The 19191-nt window shown below is 53.8% G+C and overlaps 1 pseudogene; it reads left to right on the top strand.

Annotated features, from left to right (window-relative positions):
- Positions 1–398: 398 nt before the first annotated feature.
- LOC130487743 (caskin-1-like) lies at positions 399–4367 on the top strand (annotated as a pseudogene).
- Positions 4368–19191: the final 14824 nt, after the last annotated feature.

A 19191-nucleotide genomic window follows, 5' to 3' on the forward strand; every position in this document is an offset into this window, starting at 1 on the left:
ATTTGGAGGGCATTCTTATAGAGTACACAAGCTAGAATGTTTACAAGTAAAAGCTTTGAAATGCAAAACATCAGAGGTTCCCCAACACCAAGAGAGAGAATTCACACCTTAAGATCAGAGCAGGATTACAATCAGGAAGTCACTTTGAAATGGAGATCTCTCGAGCTTTTGGCTGTTGCCTCTTCCTTCCTTTCTCTTTCCCACGGGAAGGAGAGGTGAAACAAAAGTCACCCCGCTATCCAGGGTCCGATTGCATGCCCTCACTGACAGAAATTAATGCAATGGTCCGATAGTTGTTGCGGTTTACTAGTTTATAATCCAAAAAAAGGATGACGGAGGATAGCTCTGTCAGTAGGTACTAGCCATGGGGACGTGGTTGGGCCACTGTGTGAGACAGGATGCTGGATGAGATGGATGCCCCCACCCTGATCCAGCAGGGCTCTTCTGCTGTCCTTAAGAAAAAGACGGTTTTGTATGGGTTGTTTCTGTGCTCGTGGGCTGAAACCATTATCTCCCGGCTTCTGTTAGGCCACCAGAAAAAGCTGATGTTAGCTGTGAAAACGTTGGCTGAGATCCAGAAGGCTGAATACGTCAAGTACAAGTCTGGGACCCTGAAGAAGAAGGGGGCACCTCAGTCGCTGGACACAGTGGCCATTGAGTCCCCCCAGCAGGAGACGGCTGAATGTCAGTCCCCCAAGATGACCACTTTCCAGGACAGCGAGCTGAGCAACGAGCTGCAGGCAGCCATGACGGGCCCTGGTGAGGAAGGGGCAGAAAAGCAGGTCAATCATGTGGGGCACTTCCGCGAAGGGGCGGCCTTCCGGCACTCCGCCCGCCTGGCCCACGAGAACAGTCTGAGTGGGCGGGCTAAACTCATGAGCAGCTCCCAAGAACTGCTGGGGGATGGACCCAAAGCCGCCGGCACGGCCATCTCCAAGAGCCAGGAGTACCTGGCGGAGGACGGGAAAGAGGGACCGGCGACTCTCCCCAAGAAAGTGCGTAGTCTCCGACACAGCCACAGCATCAAGCGGGCGAGCGTGCCGCCAGTGCCTGGCAAACCGCGGCAATCTTTTCCCCCATCCGGAGGGCACTACACTCCCCCGCAAACGCCCACCAAGCCCCGCCCATCCTCGCCGCAGACACTTGGCATGGCACATGCCACAGCCAAGGTAAAACCTACGCCACAGTGGCTGCCGCAGTCGGACCGCCCCATGTCTCCCCGTTCACTGCCTCAGTCCCCCACGCACCGCGGCTTCGCCTATGTCATGCCGCAGCCTGTGGAGGGAGATGCTCATACGGCAGGACCCTTGGCACAAGCTGTGCCGGTGTTGCCTGTCTCAGTGCCCGTGCTCTGCCTGCCGCCTCAGGCTGGAGACGGCGAGGAGGAAAGCGGCCGGCCAAAGAAGAGGGCTCACAGCCTGAACCGTTACGCCATGTCAGATAGTGAGCAGGAACGAGACGAACTGCTGGTGCCGGACGCCGTCCCTATGCCACTGTACAGAGGCGAGTTGGGCGCAGCCATTCAGTGCGGGCGCAGTCGGGCAACGATAAGAATGTCAATCGCAGTCAGACCTTTGCCGTACGGCCAAAGAAGAAGGGTCCCCCGCCTCCGCCCCCCAAACGTTCCAGCTCTGCAATCTCCAGCACTAACATGGGTGACGACTTCACCAAAGAAGGGGAAGAGGGACCGGAGCCCTCCCCGGAACAGCAGCAGCGACGGGCCAGTGATTTTGGCGGGACTATTGATACGGGCAGCGCTGGAAGCGTCAAGAGCATCGCGGCTATGTTGGAAATGTCGTCCATTGGCGGTGGTGCCCGGGGACTCGCCCTGCAGAAGCCACCCGGCCTTGGGAAGGGCTCCGACGGATACTACTTGCAACCCGGCGCTGCTGTTCACCCATCCAGTCCAGAACACTCTCGTGTCGCGACCGTGCTGGCCACAGTGAAGCACAAGGATGCGATTGGGCTAGACGGTGAGGTTGTGAACCGCCGGCGAACAATCAGCGGCCCCGTCACTGGACTAGTTACAGCTGCCCGCCGTGAGCGGTCAGATAGCATCAAGTCTGACACGGCTACAGATGGCGGCCCCACCGAGCGGCTGCGAGCGGAGCACGCTGGAGCTTCCCCGCAGAGCGGTTCTGGCGAGAACATCCCCTTTGCCGAAGAGGGCAACCTGACCATCAGACAGCGACCGCGGCAGATGGGGGTGGCCAAGGCTGAAGGGGGGGATGCCCCGTTGCTCTCCCACCATGACCTCACCAAGGTGGAGGCCAGTGCCACCCTGAAGAGGAGGATCCGGGCCAAGCAAAGCCAACAGGACGGCATCAAGTTCCTCCTCACAGAGTCCGACACGGTCAAGAGGCGGCTGAAGTTGAAAGACAAGGAGCAGGAACAGGCACCGTTGTCGGTGTATCAGAACGGCACGGCCACCGTCAAGCGCCGCCCGGCCTCTGACACGAGCAGCACGGGAGCCTCGCAGGAGAAATCTGACCGTGTTTCGACGCAGCTCCCCGTGGAAGGCGAGCCCAAGAAACCGGCCAAGCCACCAGTATCTCCTAAGCCTGTCCTACCCCAGAAAGCCTCTGGGCCCCCCACGCCCACCTCCAAAAAGGCCCCAATTCCTGGCCCTGGCAGTCCAGGTAAGTGTGCACTGCTGGAGAAAGCTGTCATCTTGGCAGGTAGCTCACAGGCAGGCAGAAGCCACAGATCTTTCCAGGACAGTGCTCTGCTTGGTTGCTTCTTCCTGTAGCCCCGGTGATCCCTGTGTATCCCTCCGCTTCCTGCAGGGTCGGCAGGCACAGCCAGCTATCCCAGGTCCTTATGCCTAAGGTGGGGAGGGGGGGGTCCGTCCCTGTAACCACATGTCCATACATAAGCAAGGGGCTCACAAGCCTTCTGGGATGTCAGGGGTAGCATGGAGAAGAGGGGAAGGAAATTGGGAATAGGTGGCATATATGCCACGTCTCTATGCAGCTGCGGCACCCCCAGAAATGGGTAGGTGCTGATGCTGTCCTCTCTGTTGCAGAAGTGAAGCGGGTCCACGGCACCCCACCTCCAGTCTCCCCCAAGCCCACGCCTCCCCCGACCGCTCCCAAGGTCCACGCTGCCCTCCAGTCGGCAAGTGCCAGCTCCACGCCCGCACCGTCGCCTGCCAAGCAGCTGGTGCCCACCATCAAGCCGTCAAGCACACCCCCCTTGCTCTGCTCCAGCCCAGCCAAGCCCCTCTCTCCCGGCGGGGTGGCGTCTCAGACAGTGCCGGTCAAGCCGCCGCGCTCTTCCATGGCTGGTCCTTCGGCGGAGAGCGTCAGTGCGGAGAGCGCCCACCAGAAACTGGAGGAGACGAGCGCCTCGCTTGCGGCGGCCCTGCAAGCTGTGGAGGAGAAGATCAAGCAGGAGGATGGGCAGGCATCAGAGTAAGGATGGGCAGAGGGGGTGGGGGTTGGGGGCTGGTGCTGGGTTCAGTTGGGCAGGGGAGGGCCAGGGCGGGGACCCCGGGAGCACCCTCTGTGTGTGTGTCACCAGACGGAGGCATCAGGGTGGGATCTTCAGTCTCTTGTACCCGACGGGGATTTATTGCTTTATATTTGTCGACTAAAACATTAATATCCCACCTTTCCTCATGGTTCAAGATGACTGACATAATAGTTTAAAAACATTTTCTGTTAAGGCCAAAAATGAAAATAGCAATCCCCCCGCAACTTAAAAGACGCCTGTCGATTCTAAGCTCCAAAGCCCTGCCAAACATGCAGGTCTAGCAGCGCCTCCTGAAGATCTCCAAGGAAGGGGGGAGCCCTCTCACTGCTTCAGGGGGCCCGTCCCACAGAGTTGGGGGCATGATGGAAAAGGCCCCGGGCTCTGGCCCGTGGCAGGCAGGCTACCCTAAGTGGTGGGGATCGGCAGCAGATGGCTGCCTGATGACCGCAGTCGGCACACAGGCACACAGGGAAGGAGCTGGTCCTTCCCGTTATGCGAGTCCCAGGCCGTGAAGGGTTTCAAGGGTCGTAACTGTTGTACCTTGAATTGGATTCTGAAATGGAGACTGGCAGCTGTTTCCAAATGGGCCACGTCTGTTCCCGGCGGCTGGCCCAAAATGGGCCGCCGCACGCTGGGCCAGTTGCAGTTTCTGGGTTGTCTTCGAGGGCTTGGGGAAGGCATATGCCAACGTGGTCTCAGAGGAATAGTGGGAAATGCCTGGGGGGGGTGGGGGGAGAGGGAGGGCAGAGCCGACATCCGTCTCATCACTCCCCCTCCGGCCTCTGTCCCCCCTCAGCTCCGCCGTGGAATCCAAGAGCACAGTCAGCATCCTGGACGACATCGGCAGCATGTTCGACGACCTCGCGGACCAGCTGGATGCCATGTTGGAATGAGAGCCGGAGAACCACCCGGGCTAACCTCAGGATCTGCCAAGGGCACCAAGGGCACAGGTCGCCTCCACGAGTATCGTCCCATGCCCCCAAACTCCCCCCTCACCCGCCGTCTTTTGAGGGTTTGCACAAAGAAGATAAGATTACCTCAGGATTGTGCTGAAACAAATGGGAGGTGCTTGGGAAAGGCTTTCCTTGGGACCAGTTTTGCCAAAGCAAAACACAACCAACGAAAGGGAATTCCCTCCGCTGTGTTGCCCCTGTTTTTCTAGCTTAACCACCTGCTGACCCTGGGGAATAAAGGACAGCTGGAATTCTCTCCCAAACGAGGCGGAAGGCCGCCGTGCCTCGTTCTGGCCAGGAGGTTCCTGGTCTGCGGGCTGAACGTCATCTGGCGACTTTCTCCGGGCCCGACGGCAGCCGCGCGATCTGCTCCGGCTCAGCCTTCCATGCGTCTCTTTCTTGATGAACCGGGAAGGCGTCCCTGACCTCTCTCCAAGATTGAAGTCCTTCCCCCTCACCTTCTATGACAGTCCCTACAAGCGATCAGAATGTGGCACAAATAAGTCTTCAGTTTTGCTGCTGGCTGTTCTCGTTTTCCACTTGGGTTGGCCGTTCTGTCCCGGTGACCCTCTTGCCTTTTGTGTCGGTCTCGTCCCAAGACTGAGCGCTGCCCCTCTTGCTGTGCCCTGCTGTCTCGGTTCCTGCCCCTGTCTGCCATTTTTGGGTGGGGTGGGGTGGGGGAGCGCTGGAAGAGGCGGGGGTGGGGAGATGCCCAAGGGAAGCCGTCAGCCCAGGGCGAGGGGGTGGGGCTTTTGGTGGGCTGCATGCTTCGTTTTTTTGTCCCGACGGTGTTAGTCTTCTCCTGGTGACGATGAAACTTGTAACTGTGGGGAGTTTTGTTCTGTTAACGAGTCCCATTTGACAAATAAGCTCCTTTTATGTTTGCTTGTTTGCCTTGTTCCTGGCAGGTGCCGTGAAAAAGCTTTGGTATGTTTGCATGATTGATACGGTGTTGAAACTTGAAAAGAGAAAGAAAAAAAAAGGACAAAAAATTATGGCAGAAACCCACCTGTAAATACCCCCCTGGCCGCTGTTGCAGCTGCCACAGAAGAATATTTATTCCTGGGGTCTTTTTGGGGGGAGGGTGGGGAGAAAGGTCAAAATATATCTCTGGGTAAACAATGGTTGTGGTTCTGAGCATGAGGGACTGTGATTGCACTTTCTCTTTGTTTCCAAAGAGCTTGTCACCTGATTAGACAATGAAGCCTTCCGTACCAGACTTCTTTCTGGGAGGGTGCGCGCAGATGTGGGGAGGAGAGCTAAGTCGACAGTGGGCTGGCATGGGATATTCATCCTGTCCAGAATTGTGGAATGTTTGGTCACAAAGCGGCACCGCCGTGGAGGGGCCGGAGGTGTTTGGCAGTAGAGACTCTTCCTCTAGGGATTTGGCGCTTGGAGACCTCTCTCTCGGTGTCCGCATACTCCAAATACATTCCATCATCTGCCAAGACGAGCACACCGGAACCTCTTCACCTATGACATAACTCAGACTCCAGAGTCCTCCTTGGCTGGTATTGCTCTCGTCAAGCATGGGTACTCGGCCTACAACGTTGACGTGGGGTGGTGTGAGGTAAGAAAGACCCAACCTCGTTGAAGCCCTGCAGTGCTGGGCTCTGTGTGCCTGAGGAGCAATTGCTTCGGAACGTGCACCCTTGTGTCTCAAAGGGAACCAGCCATGGTCGGTTGCTGGAGAGGGGGAATGGTAGTGGGGCCGAGCTGGCCAGCCAGGACTGGACGTTTTCTTGGTAAGGTGGTGCTTGTAAGGTTGAGATTCTCCATTGCTATGGAGTTCAAGGAGAGATGCTGCTATGGAAAGACGTTGACCCAGGAAACAACATTTCTGCAGAAGTCTTGTGTGTGTCATGATGGTCCCCACTGTCATGCTGATGGACACAGCAAATCACCTTGTCTCTCAGTTGCAGTGACAAGTAAGCGATTGAGCATCTGAATGGCCACAGGATGATGGGAGACACAGCCTCTTTGGGTGGATCCACGGGGATTCCCTCTTAACCCTTGAGGCCTCATGGCCACTTCTCAATGGGCACATCTTATCTTAGACAAGCACAATCCAGGAATCCCAATAACGCATTACCCATTCCTACGGCGATGCGGCAACTCCGAGTTGTTAAAGCATTGATCGGCCACTCTCTTCCTGCTGGAATTTCTTGGCAATGAGAGGCCCCTCCTTTTCCCTGTCAGTGTTAAACAAAATTATCCCCATCTTGGTGAGAATCAGCATCTTTTTGCCACAGGAGAGCTCATAGCCTTCCTGGAGCCAGCATTCAGAACAAGGAGTCATTCACAGCACAGAACTTGATTCGCCTCCTTATGCATCGATCCTTGAAGTGCATTCTTAATTTTTGTAATCGCTTCTATTCTGTCCCGAGGCCTGCAGCCACCTTGGCCGTGGACCCGCGGCAGGGTCCCCCGAGGTGTCTAGTTTGTGGGCCCTCGGACAAAGATTTTAACAGATTTGCAGAGGCTTGTGCTATTTTCACAATCAGGAATTGCTTCCAGAGAGGCTAAGTTAGGGGTAAGCGTTAGCGTCCTTCCTCTGATAGATCTCACGTGTTTTGTTACGGTGGTTTTATACCTCCCTGAGGTCAGAGGTCACATCACATCACTGTGTCCTAACAGGCCCGCCATTACCACTTAGATGTTTTGCAGATCATCTTCCCGTTTCCTAGCTATTATTTGCCATCCGAAGGGACAGATGGGCCTCAGAATGCCGTCTTCTCGGCTAACGGTGCCGAACGGAAGAGTTCTGACCTCCTACATGCGCCTATCTGAGGTGGCATTTCCCCCACAAGCATCACTTTTCCGAGAGCCACCTTAACCCTTGGGGTCCCTTGTTGGCTTTAGCCCGTCAGATATTTCAGTAATAACGGAAGCCACCGCTCATGGTTCTGTGCTCTCTTCCTCGTGTCCCATCTTCCTCTAGATCCAGAACAGTACAAGCACCCGAGATCGTTTGGAGGTCAAGGAACAAGAAGAGCTCCCACATTTCAGGCTGAACTTCCAGAGGTCAGGCCTCATATGCCTCAAAGTTCCACCCGTATGAGCGTCTCACACTCTTGACCAGTGGCAGAGGCGGCCTTCACAAACCAGTGTTTACTCGGGCATTTGCTGCTTTTAGGCCAAGAGGCCGGATTCTATCCTGAGCTTCCATAGGTGTGTCTCCCTTTAGAGCCGTTGTCTCAGTTTGCAGATGTGGGACTCTGTTGTCACCCCCCCCTTCCAACCTGCAACTTGGGGCCTCTTTTAAGCCTCTGGGGTCTTTCTCCCTCTTCCTTTCACCATCCATCTTCTCCCACGAGAAAAACATAGTCTAGAAGCCAGAAAGTTAGAAGTGCTGATAACAGACCCTGCCTTAGTTTGGACAGCTCAAAAGTACCAGCTGAAGATCAAAAGCTCAGGAAACCCCCCTTTGCTCCAAGTTCCCTTCTTCCCCTGGGCTACTGTCTACGTCTGGCTCCTTCAGGCGCTCGGTGGCAGACACCCAGGGTTATTAATCATGCTAAGTGGGCAAAGGCCCTTCCTCTAGGTTGCAGATATGGAAAACAAAATCCACACTTTCTCTTTGGAGGGTGTTGTGAGAGTCTGTATGTCTTTGTGTCTTTGTATACTGTCTTTCCATAATTCCCCCCCCCCCTTCCACCTGAACTCGTAAAAGCAGTTCTGACCATTTGGCCTTCGAGCGCCATATCTGTCAGTTCCTGGCTGGTATGTCTCACAAGTGCCTCCCCTGCTGTGTTGCCCGGCTATGCTTTGATTCACTCCCTCTTGCCAATTCCGGCCTTGGAAAGTAGATAACCCTAACTAGCTCCCTGGGGACGATTGATGTCTTCAGTGCACCAATATATCTTGTAGCTTCCCATAACAATAGGTGTGACCTTTTGCTATCCTGTAGGGGATATAATCAGGTAGTGAAGTAAACTGGCTTACTTGCAACTTTCTATCCGTGTGTGGACTGTATCTATTGTGACTTCCAATAAAGAAACCTTGTTTCAACATTTCTGAATGAACAAGTGATTTTTGGGAATTGCACAGAGAGACCAGGAACCCTCACAGGTGTAAAGGATTGAGGAAAATAAGCTATAACGTATTAAATTATTTGAGATGATTATAACGAGTCATCCCCCCCATAGAATAAAGGAAAGTAATATATATATATATATATATATATATATATATATATATATATATATATATATGAAGAGTTAATATTATCAGTTGTATATTAAACAGTTTTAAAGAGATTTAATTGAAAGAACTAGAGTGCAGCTGGGATCTTCAGACTTGTCCTAACCTCTGACTTGTGGCGAGATCATCTTAATGAGTAGCACAAGGTGTAAAAGATGCCATCACTTTTGTTTTCAGGGCGTGTGAAATTAAGTTTCTGTTACACGGGCTTTGATTTTCTTTGCCATGTTCTTTTTACACCATTTTAGCCAAAAGTAAAGGATGTGCCTTCTTTTATGGATTATTTGGTACTATACAATCTCATCTCCTACCAGTGTATTTTCTGTTTGTTTTTTTAATTTGTTTGTGCGTGCGTGCGTGGATGTAATGTTGACACACGTGCAGCTGTATACTGATGTACACACAAGGATCTGTCAGGGCAACAAATGGCTTTTATGTTTGGGAATGCAATTCTGGTTTATTCCTTTGCTCTGTTTTTTTTTTTTTAATGAGAACTGGGTGGCCACGGGTGGGGTGGGGTTGAGGGTGTCGTCTGGTCACCCCTCTTTTCTCCAAGTACTGATCTCCAAAACACGTCTGGCACAACTATGAAATTTCTTTATTAAATTAAAAAATACTTTAAAAGAACAAAAAATGAAACGACCACGTGAACATATCTGTTGTAAAGAGAGATTAAAAAAAACAACACAAGCTGTCTCTTAAAAGTATTCGAAGATTCTTATGCTGGATATATATGTGTAATATATATATATGAAACATATATTTTTATTAAGTTATGGAACTTGTATCGTCTGTCCATTCTGTCAGAGCTATGCATCCTGATCCCAGCCTCCTCTTCCCTCCAACATCCCCACCTACCTGTATTGTTGTTATTATGAAAAAAACAATATTTGATGGCTTTTCGTGGTGCTGTAAAGAACTTTGCTTCTATTTAAAAGAAAAAAGCTGAGTGTGTGGCCTCCATTATTTAAATAAAGTGGGACCTCGGGGGTGGGGTGGGGGGCTAGCACAGTCTTCCCAAGGAGCGTTACTGGGGGCTGCCAGGACCCCTGGAGGGGTATCCCCTGCCTCTTATGTTCACCATCCATTTCAGGGAAGTGGGTGAGCCTATTGGGAAGGTGGGGCCAGGCCCTGGATGCCTTCCTGCAGATCTACAAGCCTTTGAGCGGGATCTTCCCCAGCGCAGTACCTGCGGAGTGGCCTCTTCTGTGCAGTGGTTAAGACTGGTGGTTTGGAGCAGTGGACTCTGATCTGGGCGCTCAGACTGGCAGAAGCCAAGGCGAAAAGGCGCTCTTTCCCCAGGACACAGCTGCCCTAGCAGAGCAGCTCAGAGCCCAGAGCTGAGACCTGCAAGAGCGCCTGTTTGGAGTGGCGGACTCTGGAGAACCGGGTCTGATCCCCCACTCCTCCTCCACATGAGCGATGGAGGCTAATATGGGGAACCGGGTCGGTTTCCCCGCTCCTCCACACGAAGCCACCCGGGTGACCTTGGGCTAGTCACAGCTCTCAGCGCTCTCTCAGCCCCACCTACCTAGAATCACAGAGTTGGAAGGGGGACCGCCAGGGTCATCTAGTCCCACCCCCCCTGCACAATGCAGAGAAATCACAACCACCCCCCACACCCCCAGTGACCGTGCCCAGGGATACCTGCTGTGGGGAGGGGGAAAGGGGACTGGGAGCCGCTTGGAGTCCTCCTGAAATGGTGGAGAAGGTCGGCCTGTCAACACCAGCTGCTTCCTCCCCCGTGCTGGGAATGAGGGAGGGGCTGCAAATTAAAGGGATTAAATAAGGTGGGGGCGGGGCGGGGGCAGTTCCTCCATTGCGCCACAAGGCGGCGGCGGCATCCCCTGCCCCGGGTCTCTGATCAGCCCAGGGCTGTGCCTCTGCGCATACAACGAGTTTCCATGGCAATGGGTTGTGCGGTCTCCCCCCCCCCCCAACACACACACTCTGCGTCGGAGGCCCGGGACGTCCCCCGGGAGCCCCGGGCCCCTTGGCGGAGCCTCCGCGGCCGGGCCGGGCGTGGCCCGCGGGGTCCCTGGGCTGCAGTGCATGGGTTTGGCCGCGGGGCGGCAGCAGCGCCCCTCCCTCTGCACGGCTGCGGCGCTTGCGCAGCGGGTTCACGGGCGCGCCCGACGGCCGCGCCGCCAGCCTGTTTCCATGGCAACCGTGCCCAAAAGCGTCACAGCCAAACCAGCCCCCCCCCAGTCTCGTGGAGCGGAAGCGCCAGGTGGAATCCCCGCCCCCTGCTCTGTAGTGCGCAACCGCATTAGGTGCCCGGAATTTGCCCACAAAGACCGGAAGTGTTACTAGAACCGCTGCCCCCGTTTTGTAGTCCCCGCCGATTTCGGGGCCCGGAAGCGTTACAGCCACTCAAATTCCCCCGTCACAAATACCGGAAGCGTTACTAGGTCGTTCCCCCCCCAAGCGTTTCGGAGGCCTTTCTTCTTCCCGAAAAGCTGTAATGATACGTGCGCAATACCAGCTGAGCCCTCTTTTTTAATTATTTTATAACACTTTATGTTATTTGACTTTAATCAGACTTTATTTTTATTTTTTTATTTATTATTACAAAACGGGGGCAGCAATTGTCCTTACACTTCGGTTCTGTTCCCCCTGAAACCTCAGCGCAAGTCTTATGCTGCGGCAGCAAAGAAAAAGCAGCCTCACGGCACGTCAGACCCTGAACATACTGCCACTTCAACCATAGAGTGGGAAGGGACCTCCAGGGTCATCTAGTCCAACCCCCTGCACAATGCAGGAAATTCACAACTCCCTCCCCCCCACACACCCCTAGTGCCCCCCTGCTCCATGCCCTCAAAATGGCCAAGGTGCCCTCCCTCTCATCATCTGCCTAAGGTCATAGAATCAGCATTGCTGACAGATGGCCATCTAACCTCTGCTTCAAAACCTCCAGGGAAGGAGAGCTCACCCCCCCCCCGGAGGAAGCCTGCCCACCCAGGAACCGCTCCATGGAACAGGCTTCCTCAGGAGGCGGTAAGATAAAATATTCCCTGGAGGTTTTGAAGAACAGGTCAGATAAAACTTAATAAAATAAAATCGAATAAACTAAAATGTAATAAAATGGGGGGGGAGCGCCCGAGCCGTGGGGGAGGAGGGTGCTGCCCTCCCGTGGCCAAACCGGTGCACTGCAGCCGAGAGGCCAAGTGACCCCCCCCCCCCAGGCCTGGCTCGGCCGTCCGTTCCAGCCCCCTTCTCCCGGTGTGCGTGCGCGGTTTCATGGGCCAAAGAAGGCACCGGGGGGGGCGGCGCGACCTCGACGCTCCGCCTCCGAGTGGCTTCCACAGGGGCTAAGACAGGGAGAGGAGATGCCGCCATCCAGTGGTCAAGGGAATAATCTGCCGCCGAGAGTCCGCCTTTTGCCCTGCCTGGCGGGAACTCAGCCCCTGCACGAGGGCCGCCCCGGGCTCGTTCTTAATAGAAGCGTCGCGGCAGCAGAGTGGAACCTCCAGCTACAGAGGCAGTCCACCGGGGAGAGATGAGAGCTACTCTGACGTCACCCGATGCCCGGCTGCCAGTCTGCCCGCCGCTACCCCACGGGGGCTCTCTGCGCATGCTCCAAGTAGTGCACTCAGCCCCGCCGTGGGTTGGGGTGTGTGCGCAGGCGCGGGACGGCACGGGCGCGCGGGAGGCGGCGGCGGCACGTGCAGCGGCGAAGCGGACTCCGCGGCCCGCCCGGTAAGGCGCCCGGTGCACCGGAGGGGGGGGGTGTCTTTGGGTCTGGCGCGAAATGGCCAGGGGGGAGGGGGCGTATAGCGGGTTTTATGACGCAGCACGAGGCCCGCGGTGGTCTTGCCAGGCTCGAACTTGGGGTGGGGGGAAGTTTAAAAAAAAAGTTACGGGCTTGCGAGCTGGTTTTTTTTTGGGGGGGGGCGGGGAAATATGGACGTTTGGGGGAAATTTGAAAGATATGCAGTATTTGTTTTCCTTTAAGACCTAAATTGCTTTTAGCGATGCAACCAAATCAAATTTAGTTAACATGTAACGTATTGTAACTGGTTTTCGCACGTGCCTGTTGTGTCTTAATTTTCTGTAAGAGAAATGGCTGGAGTAAAGAGTTGCAAACCATTGCATCCTCTATATAGAGACACTGTGGCATGCTTCCTTTAAAGTTTGCCTTTGGAGAGGTGGGAAATAGGAAAAGCGAAGGTAGAAAATAAATTCTGTAGTAAAGGAAAAAAGTGCATTTGTACAGAAGCTCCCTATTGACCCACAGGTGCTACCCGTTTGGCATATTGAGCTCAACTGTATCACACTGAAAATACTAAGTAGTTTAATAATCTCTTATCAAGCACATTAAACTATTTGCATTAACCAAAAACAATCTTGAAACTGCTGTAAAGGCACCTAACAGCGCAAGAGGGTCTTTTTTGTTTTAGCGCTCCAGATTTCGCAATGTTTGCCGTTGAGAAAATCCTGTTTTTCATGCAGTGCATTTAGAATGAGTGTTGTGCTTCTTGAGGAAAAGGTTTTCACGCTCAAAAATGAAAACAAAGAATTCCTAAATTTAGTACAGTGGCTGACACTGCAGGCATTCTGGAGACACAATTGGGTTTTAATTTCCGGAACTCAGCATTTCAAACCTGGTACAAATCCAGGCCGCAGTTTATGAAGAGGCTGGGCAAAAGCAGGCTGCCCTCGCCTCTCCCCCACACTCTTCATGTGCTGTGTGTGTGTGTGTGTGGGGGGAAATCTGTGTGATGAAATTCCTCTGCTGGTTTTGCTTGAGTATTCTTGCCTTCAGGCTTTGGCCCAGCCTGGGGTCTGCAAAGGGCCTGCAGAATAAGTTGAGATGGGAAACGGCTGCTGTGCTTGAGATTCAGCAAAGCTGTGGGACCTTTTGGGGTTGAGATTTCAGGGGGAATTCCAATCTCGCCCCCCCCCCCAAGGCCAGAATCGCGGCGCCAGGCAATTAACCACCTTGCATTCAATGAGCTGTAAATGCTGAGGGAGGGGGCCACCTGTGAGAAATGGGAGGTCTTGGACTGCAGCCCCGCCCTCCTCGTTTGTCCTTCTTCCACCACTGTGGTCACCTGGTCAGCAACAGGTTTCCTTCAGTAACTGAGGCCACCAGCCACAGATCCGATTGGTCCATGAGCTCAGACCCCCTTTCCCTCTTTTCTCACAGAATATCTACCTGAGTGAAGCCCCTTCCCCTTTAGGATTGTTGGGGGGTATCTCTGCCCCCCCTTTCCTCTCAGAATACTTTCTGAGTAAAGCCCCTTCCCCTTTGAGCTTGTGGGTGGGTGTCTCTGCCCCCTTTCCCCCATTTTCTCTCAGAATACCAATCTGCATGAAGCTCCTTCCCCATTTTCTCTCAGAAGACCTATGTGAGTGAAGCCCCTTCCCCATTGGCCCTGTGTGGGGTCTCTGTCCCCCTTTTCCTGTTTTCTCTCAGAATATTAACCTCTCCCTTTTGAGTCCATTGAGGTTTATAGCCCTCCATTTTCTCTCAGAAAATCTGAGTAAAGCCCCTTCCCCTTTGGGCTTGTGTGTGGGGGGGTCTCTGCCCCCTTTCCCCCATTTTTTCTCAGAATACCTATCTGCGTGAAGCCCCTTCCCCATTTTCTCTCAGAAGACCTATGTGAGTGAAGCCCCTTCCCCATTGGCCCTGTGTGGGGTCTCTGTCCCCCTTTTCCTGTTTTCTCTCAGAATATTGACCTCTCCCTTTTGTTTCTAGTGAGTTTTATAGCCCTCCATTTTCTCTCAGAATATCTACCTCAGCGAAGCCTCTTCCCTTTTGTGCCTATTGGAGTTTATAGCCCCCCTGTTTTCTCTCAGAATATCTACCTGAGCAAAGCCCCTTCTTTTTTGTGCCTATTGGGGTTTATAGCCCCCCAATTCCCCCCCCCAACAAGCCCCTTAGTGATGCTCTGCCCATATTTCACTTGCTTTGTAAAAAATACAACATGCTTCTACTTACCGGCAATTTTTTACAAGTTTCTGTTCTTTTCCCAGGAAAGAAGGCCATAAAACACAGTGTCTTCTGGCCCACCTGAGGAGCCTGTCGCCCTCTTCACCCCCTCTTCTTGCCTCATGGTACTGTTGGTGACAAGTGGAGACAGTGGTTGACTTCCAAATCCACCCCCGATTTGTGGAGGTGGGGAGCTTGGAGCTGAGGAACAGCGGGGGGTCTGTGTGTGTGTTTCTGTGGGGGGGCTTCTGTTGGAGGAGTTAGGGCTGAGTATTGGGGAGAGAACTGAGATCATGAGGCTGACTGCCCAAAATTTAGGTAATTCAATGTGGTGGGGAATGGATTGTCTGTCTTGAAAGCTTCTGAATTCGACGACCCCTCTCTTAGTGTTTGAGGTGCTGCATGATTCTGAGTCTCTTTCTTTTGCTGCAGCAGCCAGCCCAATCCCAGGTGGAGAAGGACTGGAAGGGAGAGCAGCGTGTGGCATTATGGGGGGCTGGAGCCCCGTGCCTGCTGACGAGAGAGAAAATGGCAGATAGGCCTCTGCTGGGCAGTGCTTGGAGTACGGATCCTGCAGCCTGGTCTCTCTTTGCTGCCTCATCTACTGCCAGAGATTAGAAAAACCCCTCTTCCATGCCACCACTTTGACTTCCTTCTGGTAAAGATGGTCAGGGCTGCCCTGAGAGCCTCTCCCTCCTTCTCGCTCCTTGTTCTTTCTGCCTGTCTCCCCATACTCTTTGCATGGGGGCCTGCCATTCTTTGGCAATCTCCCCTGTGGCATTTTCCTCCAGGCAGTCTGTTTACTGGGCTTCATGCCTCCCCTCCTAGTTTTCTCTCTGAAAAACTGCCTTAGCCATGCTCCAGCCACAGTCCCCCCCCCCCCCCCAGCGGTTCAGGCTCATTCCCCAATCTGCCTGTTAGGGTTTATGCCCCCCCCCCCAATTTTCTCTCATACTTAGCACCTAAATGATGCCCTTCCTGTAATTCAGTTGCTTGGTTAAAAAAGAAAAATTAAAAAGCGATGTTGCTTTCATGTTAACTTCAACAAGTTTCTGGTTTTTTTTGTTTTTGTTTTTACAGAAAAGAATGCCCAAAAATTCAGTTTCTTTTCCCATGGCGCCAGAATTTCCTGAGACTGCACATCTCTTTGGATGGCCTGTCGTGGCTCCTCAGGAACTGGTCACCCTGTTCACCCACCTTCTTTCTTCATCACACTGTTACTGACAAGGGGCGACAGTGCTTGACTACCATATCCACCCCCAATTTGTGGAGGTGGGGAGCTTGGAGCTGAGGCACACTGGTGGTGGTGGGTCAGGGAAGCGCTTCCTTCCACTGTCAAAAAAGTTTGGGCTGAGTATTGGGGAGAGAAAAGGGAAGTTGAGTCTGACTGGCCAAATCAAAGGTAATTAACTGTGTTGGGGGAAATCATCGGTTCTTGTAGGTTATCCGGGCTGTGTGACCGTGGTCTTGGTATTTTCTTGCCTGACGTTTCGCCAGCAGCTGTGGCAGGCATCTTCAGAGGAGTAACACTGAAGGACGGTGTCTCTCAGTGTCAAGTGTGTAGGAAGAGTAACATAGAGTCAGAAAGGGGTTGGGTTGAGCTGAATCTTTTTGCAGGACAATGATTCTGCTCAAACCCAACCCCTTTCTGACTACATATTTCTCTTCCTACACACTCTGACCGTGAAAGCCTTTGACAATAATTTATGGTGGGAGAAAGCTTGCATATCTGCAAGACTTCTAAATTCCATAGACCGTCTCTACGTTAGAAGCATCGTAGCCTGCTAAATCCCAGGTTAGTAGGGGGGGCCCATGTGTGCCAACCTCTCCATATCTTGAGGCCTTGAGTGCGGGTGTGAGCGACTGTGGCATTATGGAGGGCAAGAGCTGTGTGCCTGCTGACAGGAGTGGGAATGGTAAGTGGTGCTCATCGGCACAGTGCTTGGAGTCCTGATCTGCAGCGCGGTCTCTCTTCGCTGCATCATCTACTGCCATAGGTAAGAAACCCCCTCGTGCACTTCACCACTTTCATTTTTTTCTGGTAAAGATGCTCAAGACTTCTCTGATCGCCTCTCCCTCAAAGTTTTGGGGGTCTGGGGGTTAGGGTGAGGGTTGGGAGTTAGAGGTTGGGGTTGGGGTTAGGGGTGGGGTCATGGTTGGGGTTAGGGTATTAGGGTTAGGGCGCGGGAAAGCGGGTTAGGGTTGGGGTAGGGGTTAGGTTAGGGTTGGGTCAGGGTTTGGTGTTAGGTTTGGGGTTAGGTTTAGGGTTTGGGTTTAGGTTCGGGTTAGGACCAGGGCGAGGGTTGGGGTTTTTGTTAGGGTTAGGGGGGGTTAGGGTTGGGGGCTGGGGTTAGGGATTGGGGTTAGGGTTGGAGTTGGGGGGCTAGGGGGTTAGGGTTTGGGTTGGTGGGGAGGGGGTTACAGTGAGGGTTAGGGTTTAGTTAGGGTTGGGTTAGGGGTTGGGGGTTGAGGGTAGGGGTTAGGTTTAGGGTTGGGTTAGGGTTAGGGTTGGGTTAGGTTTAGGATTAGTGGGTTAGGGTTATGGGGTTAGGGGGTTAGGGTTAATTGTAGGGTTAGGGGTAGGATTAGGGGGGGTTGGGATTGGGGTAAGGGTTGGGGGTTAGGGGGTTAGGGTTGGGGTGGGTTAGTGTAGGGGTTAGGGTCGGGGTCAGGGTAGGGGGGTTAGGGTTAGGGGTTGGGGTTGGAGTTGGGCTAGGGGTTAGGGTTAGGGGGTTAGGGTTGGGGTGAGGGTTAGAGGTTAGGGTTGGGTTAGGGGGTAGGGGTAGGGTTGGGGGTTAGGGTTGGGGTTAGGGGGTTAGGGTTAATTGTAGGGGTAGGGTTCGGGGGTTGGGATTAGGGTTGGGGGTTGGGGGTTAGGGGTTAGGTTTGGGGGGTTAGGGTTATGGTTAGGGTTGGGGTCGGGGGTTAGGTTTAGGGTTGGGGTGAGGGTTGGGTTAGGGGTTGGGGTTAGGGTCAGGGTTAGGGGTTAGGGTGGGGGTTGGGGGGTTGGGGTTAGGGGTTAGGATTAGGGTCGGGGTCAGGGTCGGGCTTGGGGTTAGGGTTAGTGTTAGGGGTTAGGGTGGGTTAGAGTTAGGGTTTAGGGTTGGGGGTTAGGGTTGGGGTAGGGGTTAGGGTTGGGTTAGGGGTAGGGGTGGGTTAGGGGTGGGGTTAGGGGTTGGGGTTAGGGATTAGGGTTAGGGTTTGGGGGGTTTAGGGTTACGGTTAGGGTTAGGGTTGGGCTTGGGATTAGGGGGTTGGGGTTAGGGTCAGGGTTTGGGGTCGGGGTCATGGGGTTAGGGTTGGGGTTAGGGATAGGGGTAGGGATAAGGGTTAGGGTCGGGGTCACAGTCAGGATCAGGGTTTGGGTTAGGGGGGTTGGGGTTGCAGTTGGGGTTAGGGTTGGGTTTGGGTTAGGGGGTAGGGTTGGGGGTTAGGGTTTGGGGTTAGGGGGGTTAGGGTTGGTTTGGGTTAGGAGTTAGGGGTTAGAGTTAGGGTTAGGGGTTAGGGTCACGGTCAGGTTCAGGGTTAGGGTTAGGGGGGGTTAGGGTTGGGTTAGTGTTAGGGTTAGGGGATAGGGGTAGGGGTACCGGTAGGGTTAGGTGTTAGGGTTATGTTTGGGGTTAGGGTTGGGTTGGGGGTTTGGGGTTAGGGGTAGAGGTCGGGTTGGGTTAGGTTAGGGTTTGGGTTGGTTAGGGTTAGTGTTAGGTTTAGGGTTGGGTTGGGGTTAGGGTTTGGGGGGTAGGGTTGGGCTTGGGGTTAGGGTTAGGGGGTTAGTGAGTTGGGGTTAGGGTTGGGGTTAGCGTTAGGGCTAGGGGTTAGGATGTTGAGTTGGGGTCGGGGTCGTGGGGTTAGGGTTGGGGTTGGTTAGGGTTAGGGGTTAGGTTGAGGGGTTAGGGTCGGGGCCAGGGTCAGGGTTAGGGGGGTTAGGGTTGTGGTTGTGGTTAGGGGTTAGAGTTAGGGTTGGGTTAGGGTAAGGGTTGGGGGTAGGGTTACTGTTAGGGTTGGGTTAGGGTTGGGGTTGGGCTAGGGGTGAGGGTTAGGGGTTAGGGTTGGGTTAGGGGGTAGGGTTAGGGGTATGGTTGGGGGTTAGGGTTAGGGAGTTAGGGGGTTAGGGTTAATTGTAGGGGAGGGTTTGGGATTGGGTTTAGGGTTGGGGTTTAGGGGGTTAGGGTTAGGGGGTTAGGGTAGGGGGGGTAAGGGTTATGGTTAGGGTTGGGGTCGGGGGTTAGGTTTAGGGTTGGGGTCGGGGGTTAGGTTTAGGGTTGGGGTTAGGGCTAGGGTGAGGGTTGGGTTAGGGGTTGGGGTTAGGGTTAGGGGTTAGGGTGGGGGTCGGGGGGTTAGGGTTAGGGGTTAGGATTAGGGTCGGGGTTGGGGTTCGGCTTGGGGTTAGGGTTAGGGTGGGTTAGGGTTAGGGGTTAGGGTGGGTTAGGGTTAGAGTTAGGGGGTAGTGTTAGGGTTTAGGGTTGGGGTTAAGGGTTAGGGTTTTTTAGTGTTAGGGGTAGGGGTTAGGGTTGGGTTAGGGGTAGGGTTGGGGTTAGGGGTTGGGGTTAGGGATTAGGGTTAGGGTTTGGGGGTTTAGGGTTACGGTTAGGGTTAGGCTTGGAGTTGGGCTTGGGGTTAGGGGGT

Source organism: Euleptes europaea, chromosome 15, assembly GCF_029931775.1.
Source record: "Euleptes europaea isolate rEulEur1 chromosome 15, rEulEur1.hap1, whole genome shotgun sequence".
NCBI classification, from domain to species: Eukaryota; Metazoa; Chordata; class Lepidosauria; order Squamata; family Sphaerodactylidae; genus Euleptes; species Euleptes europaea.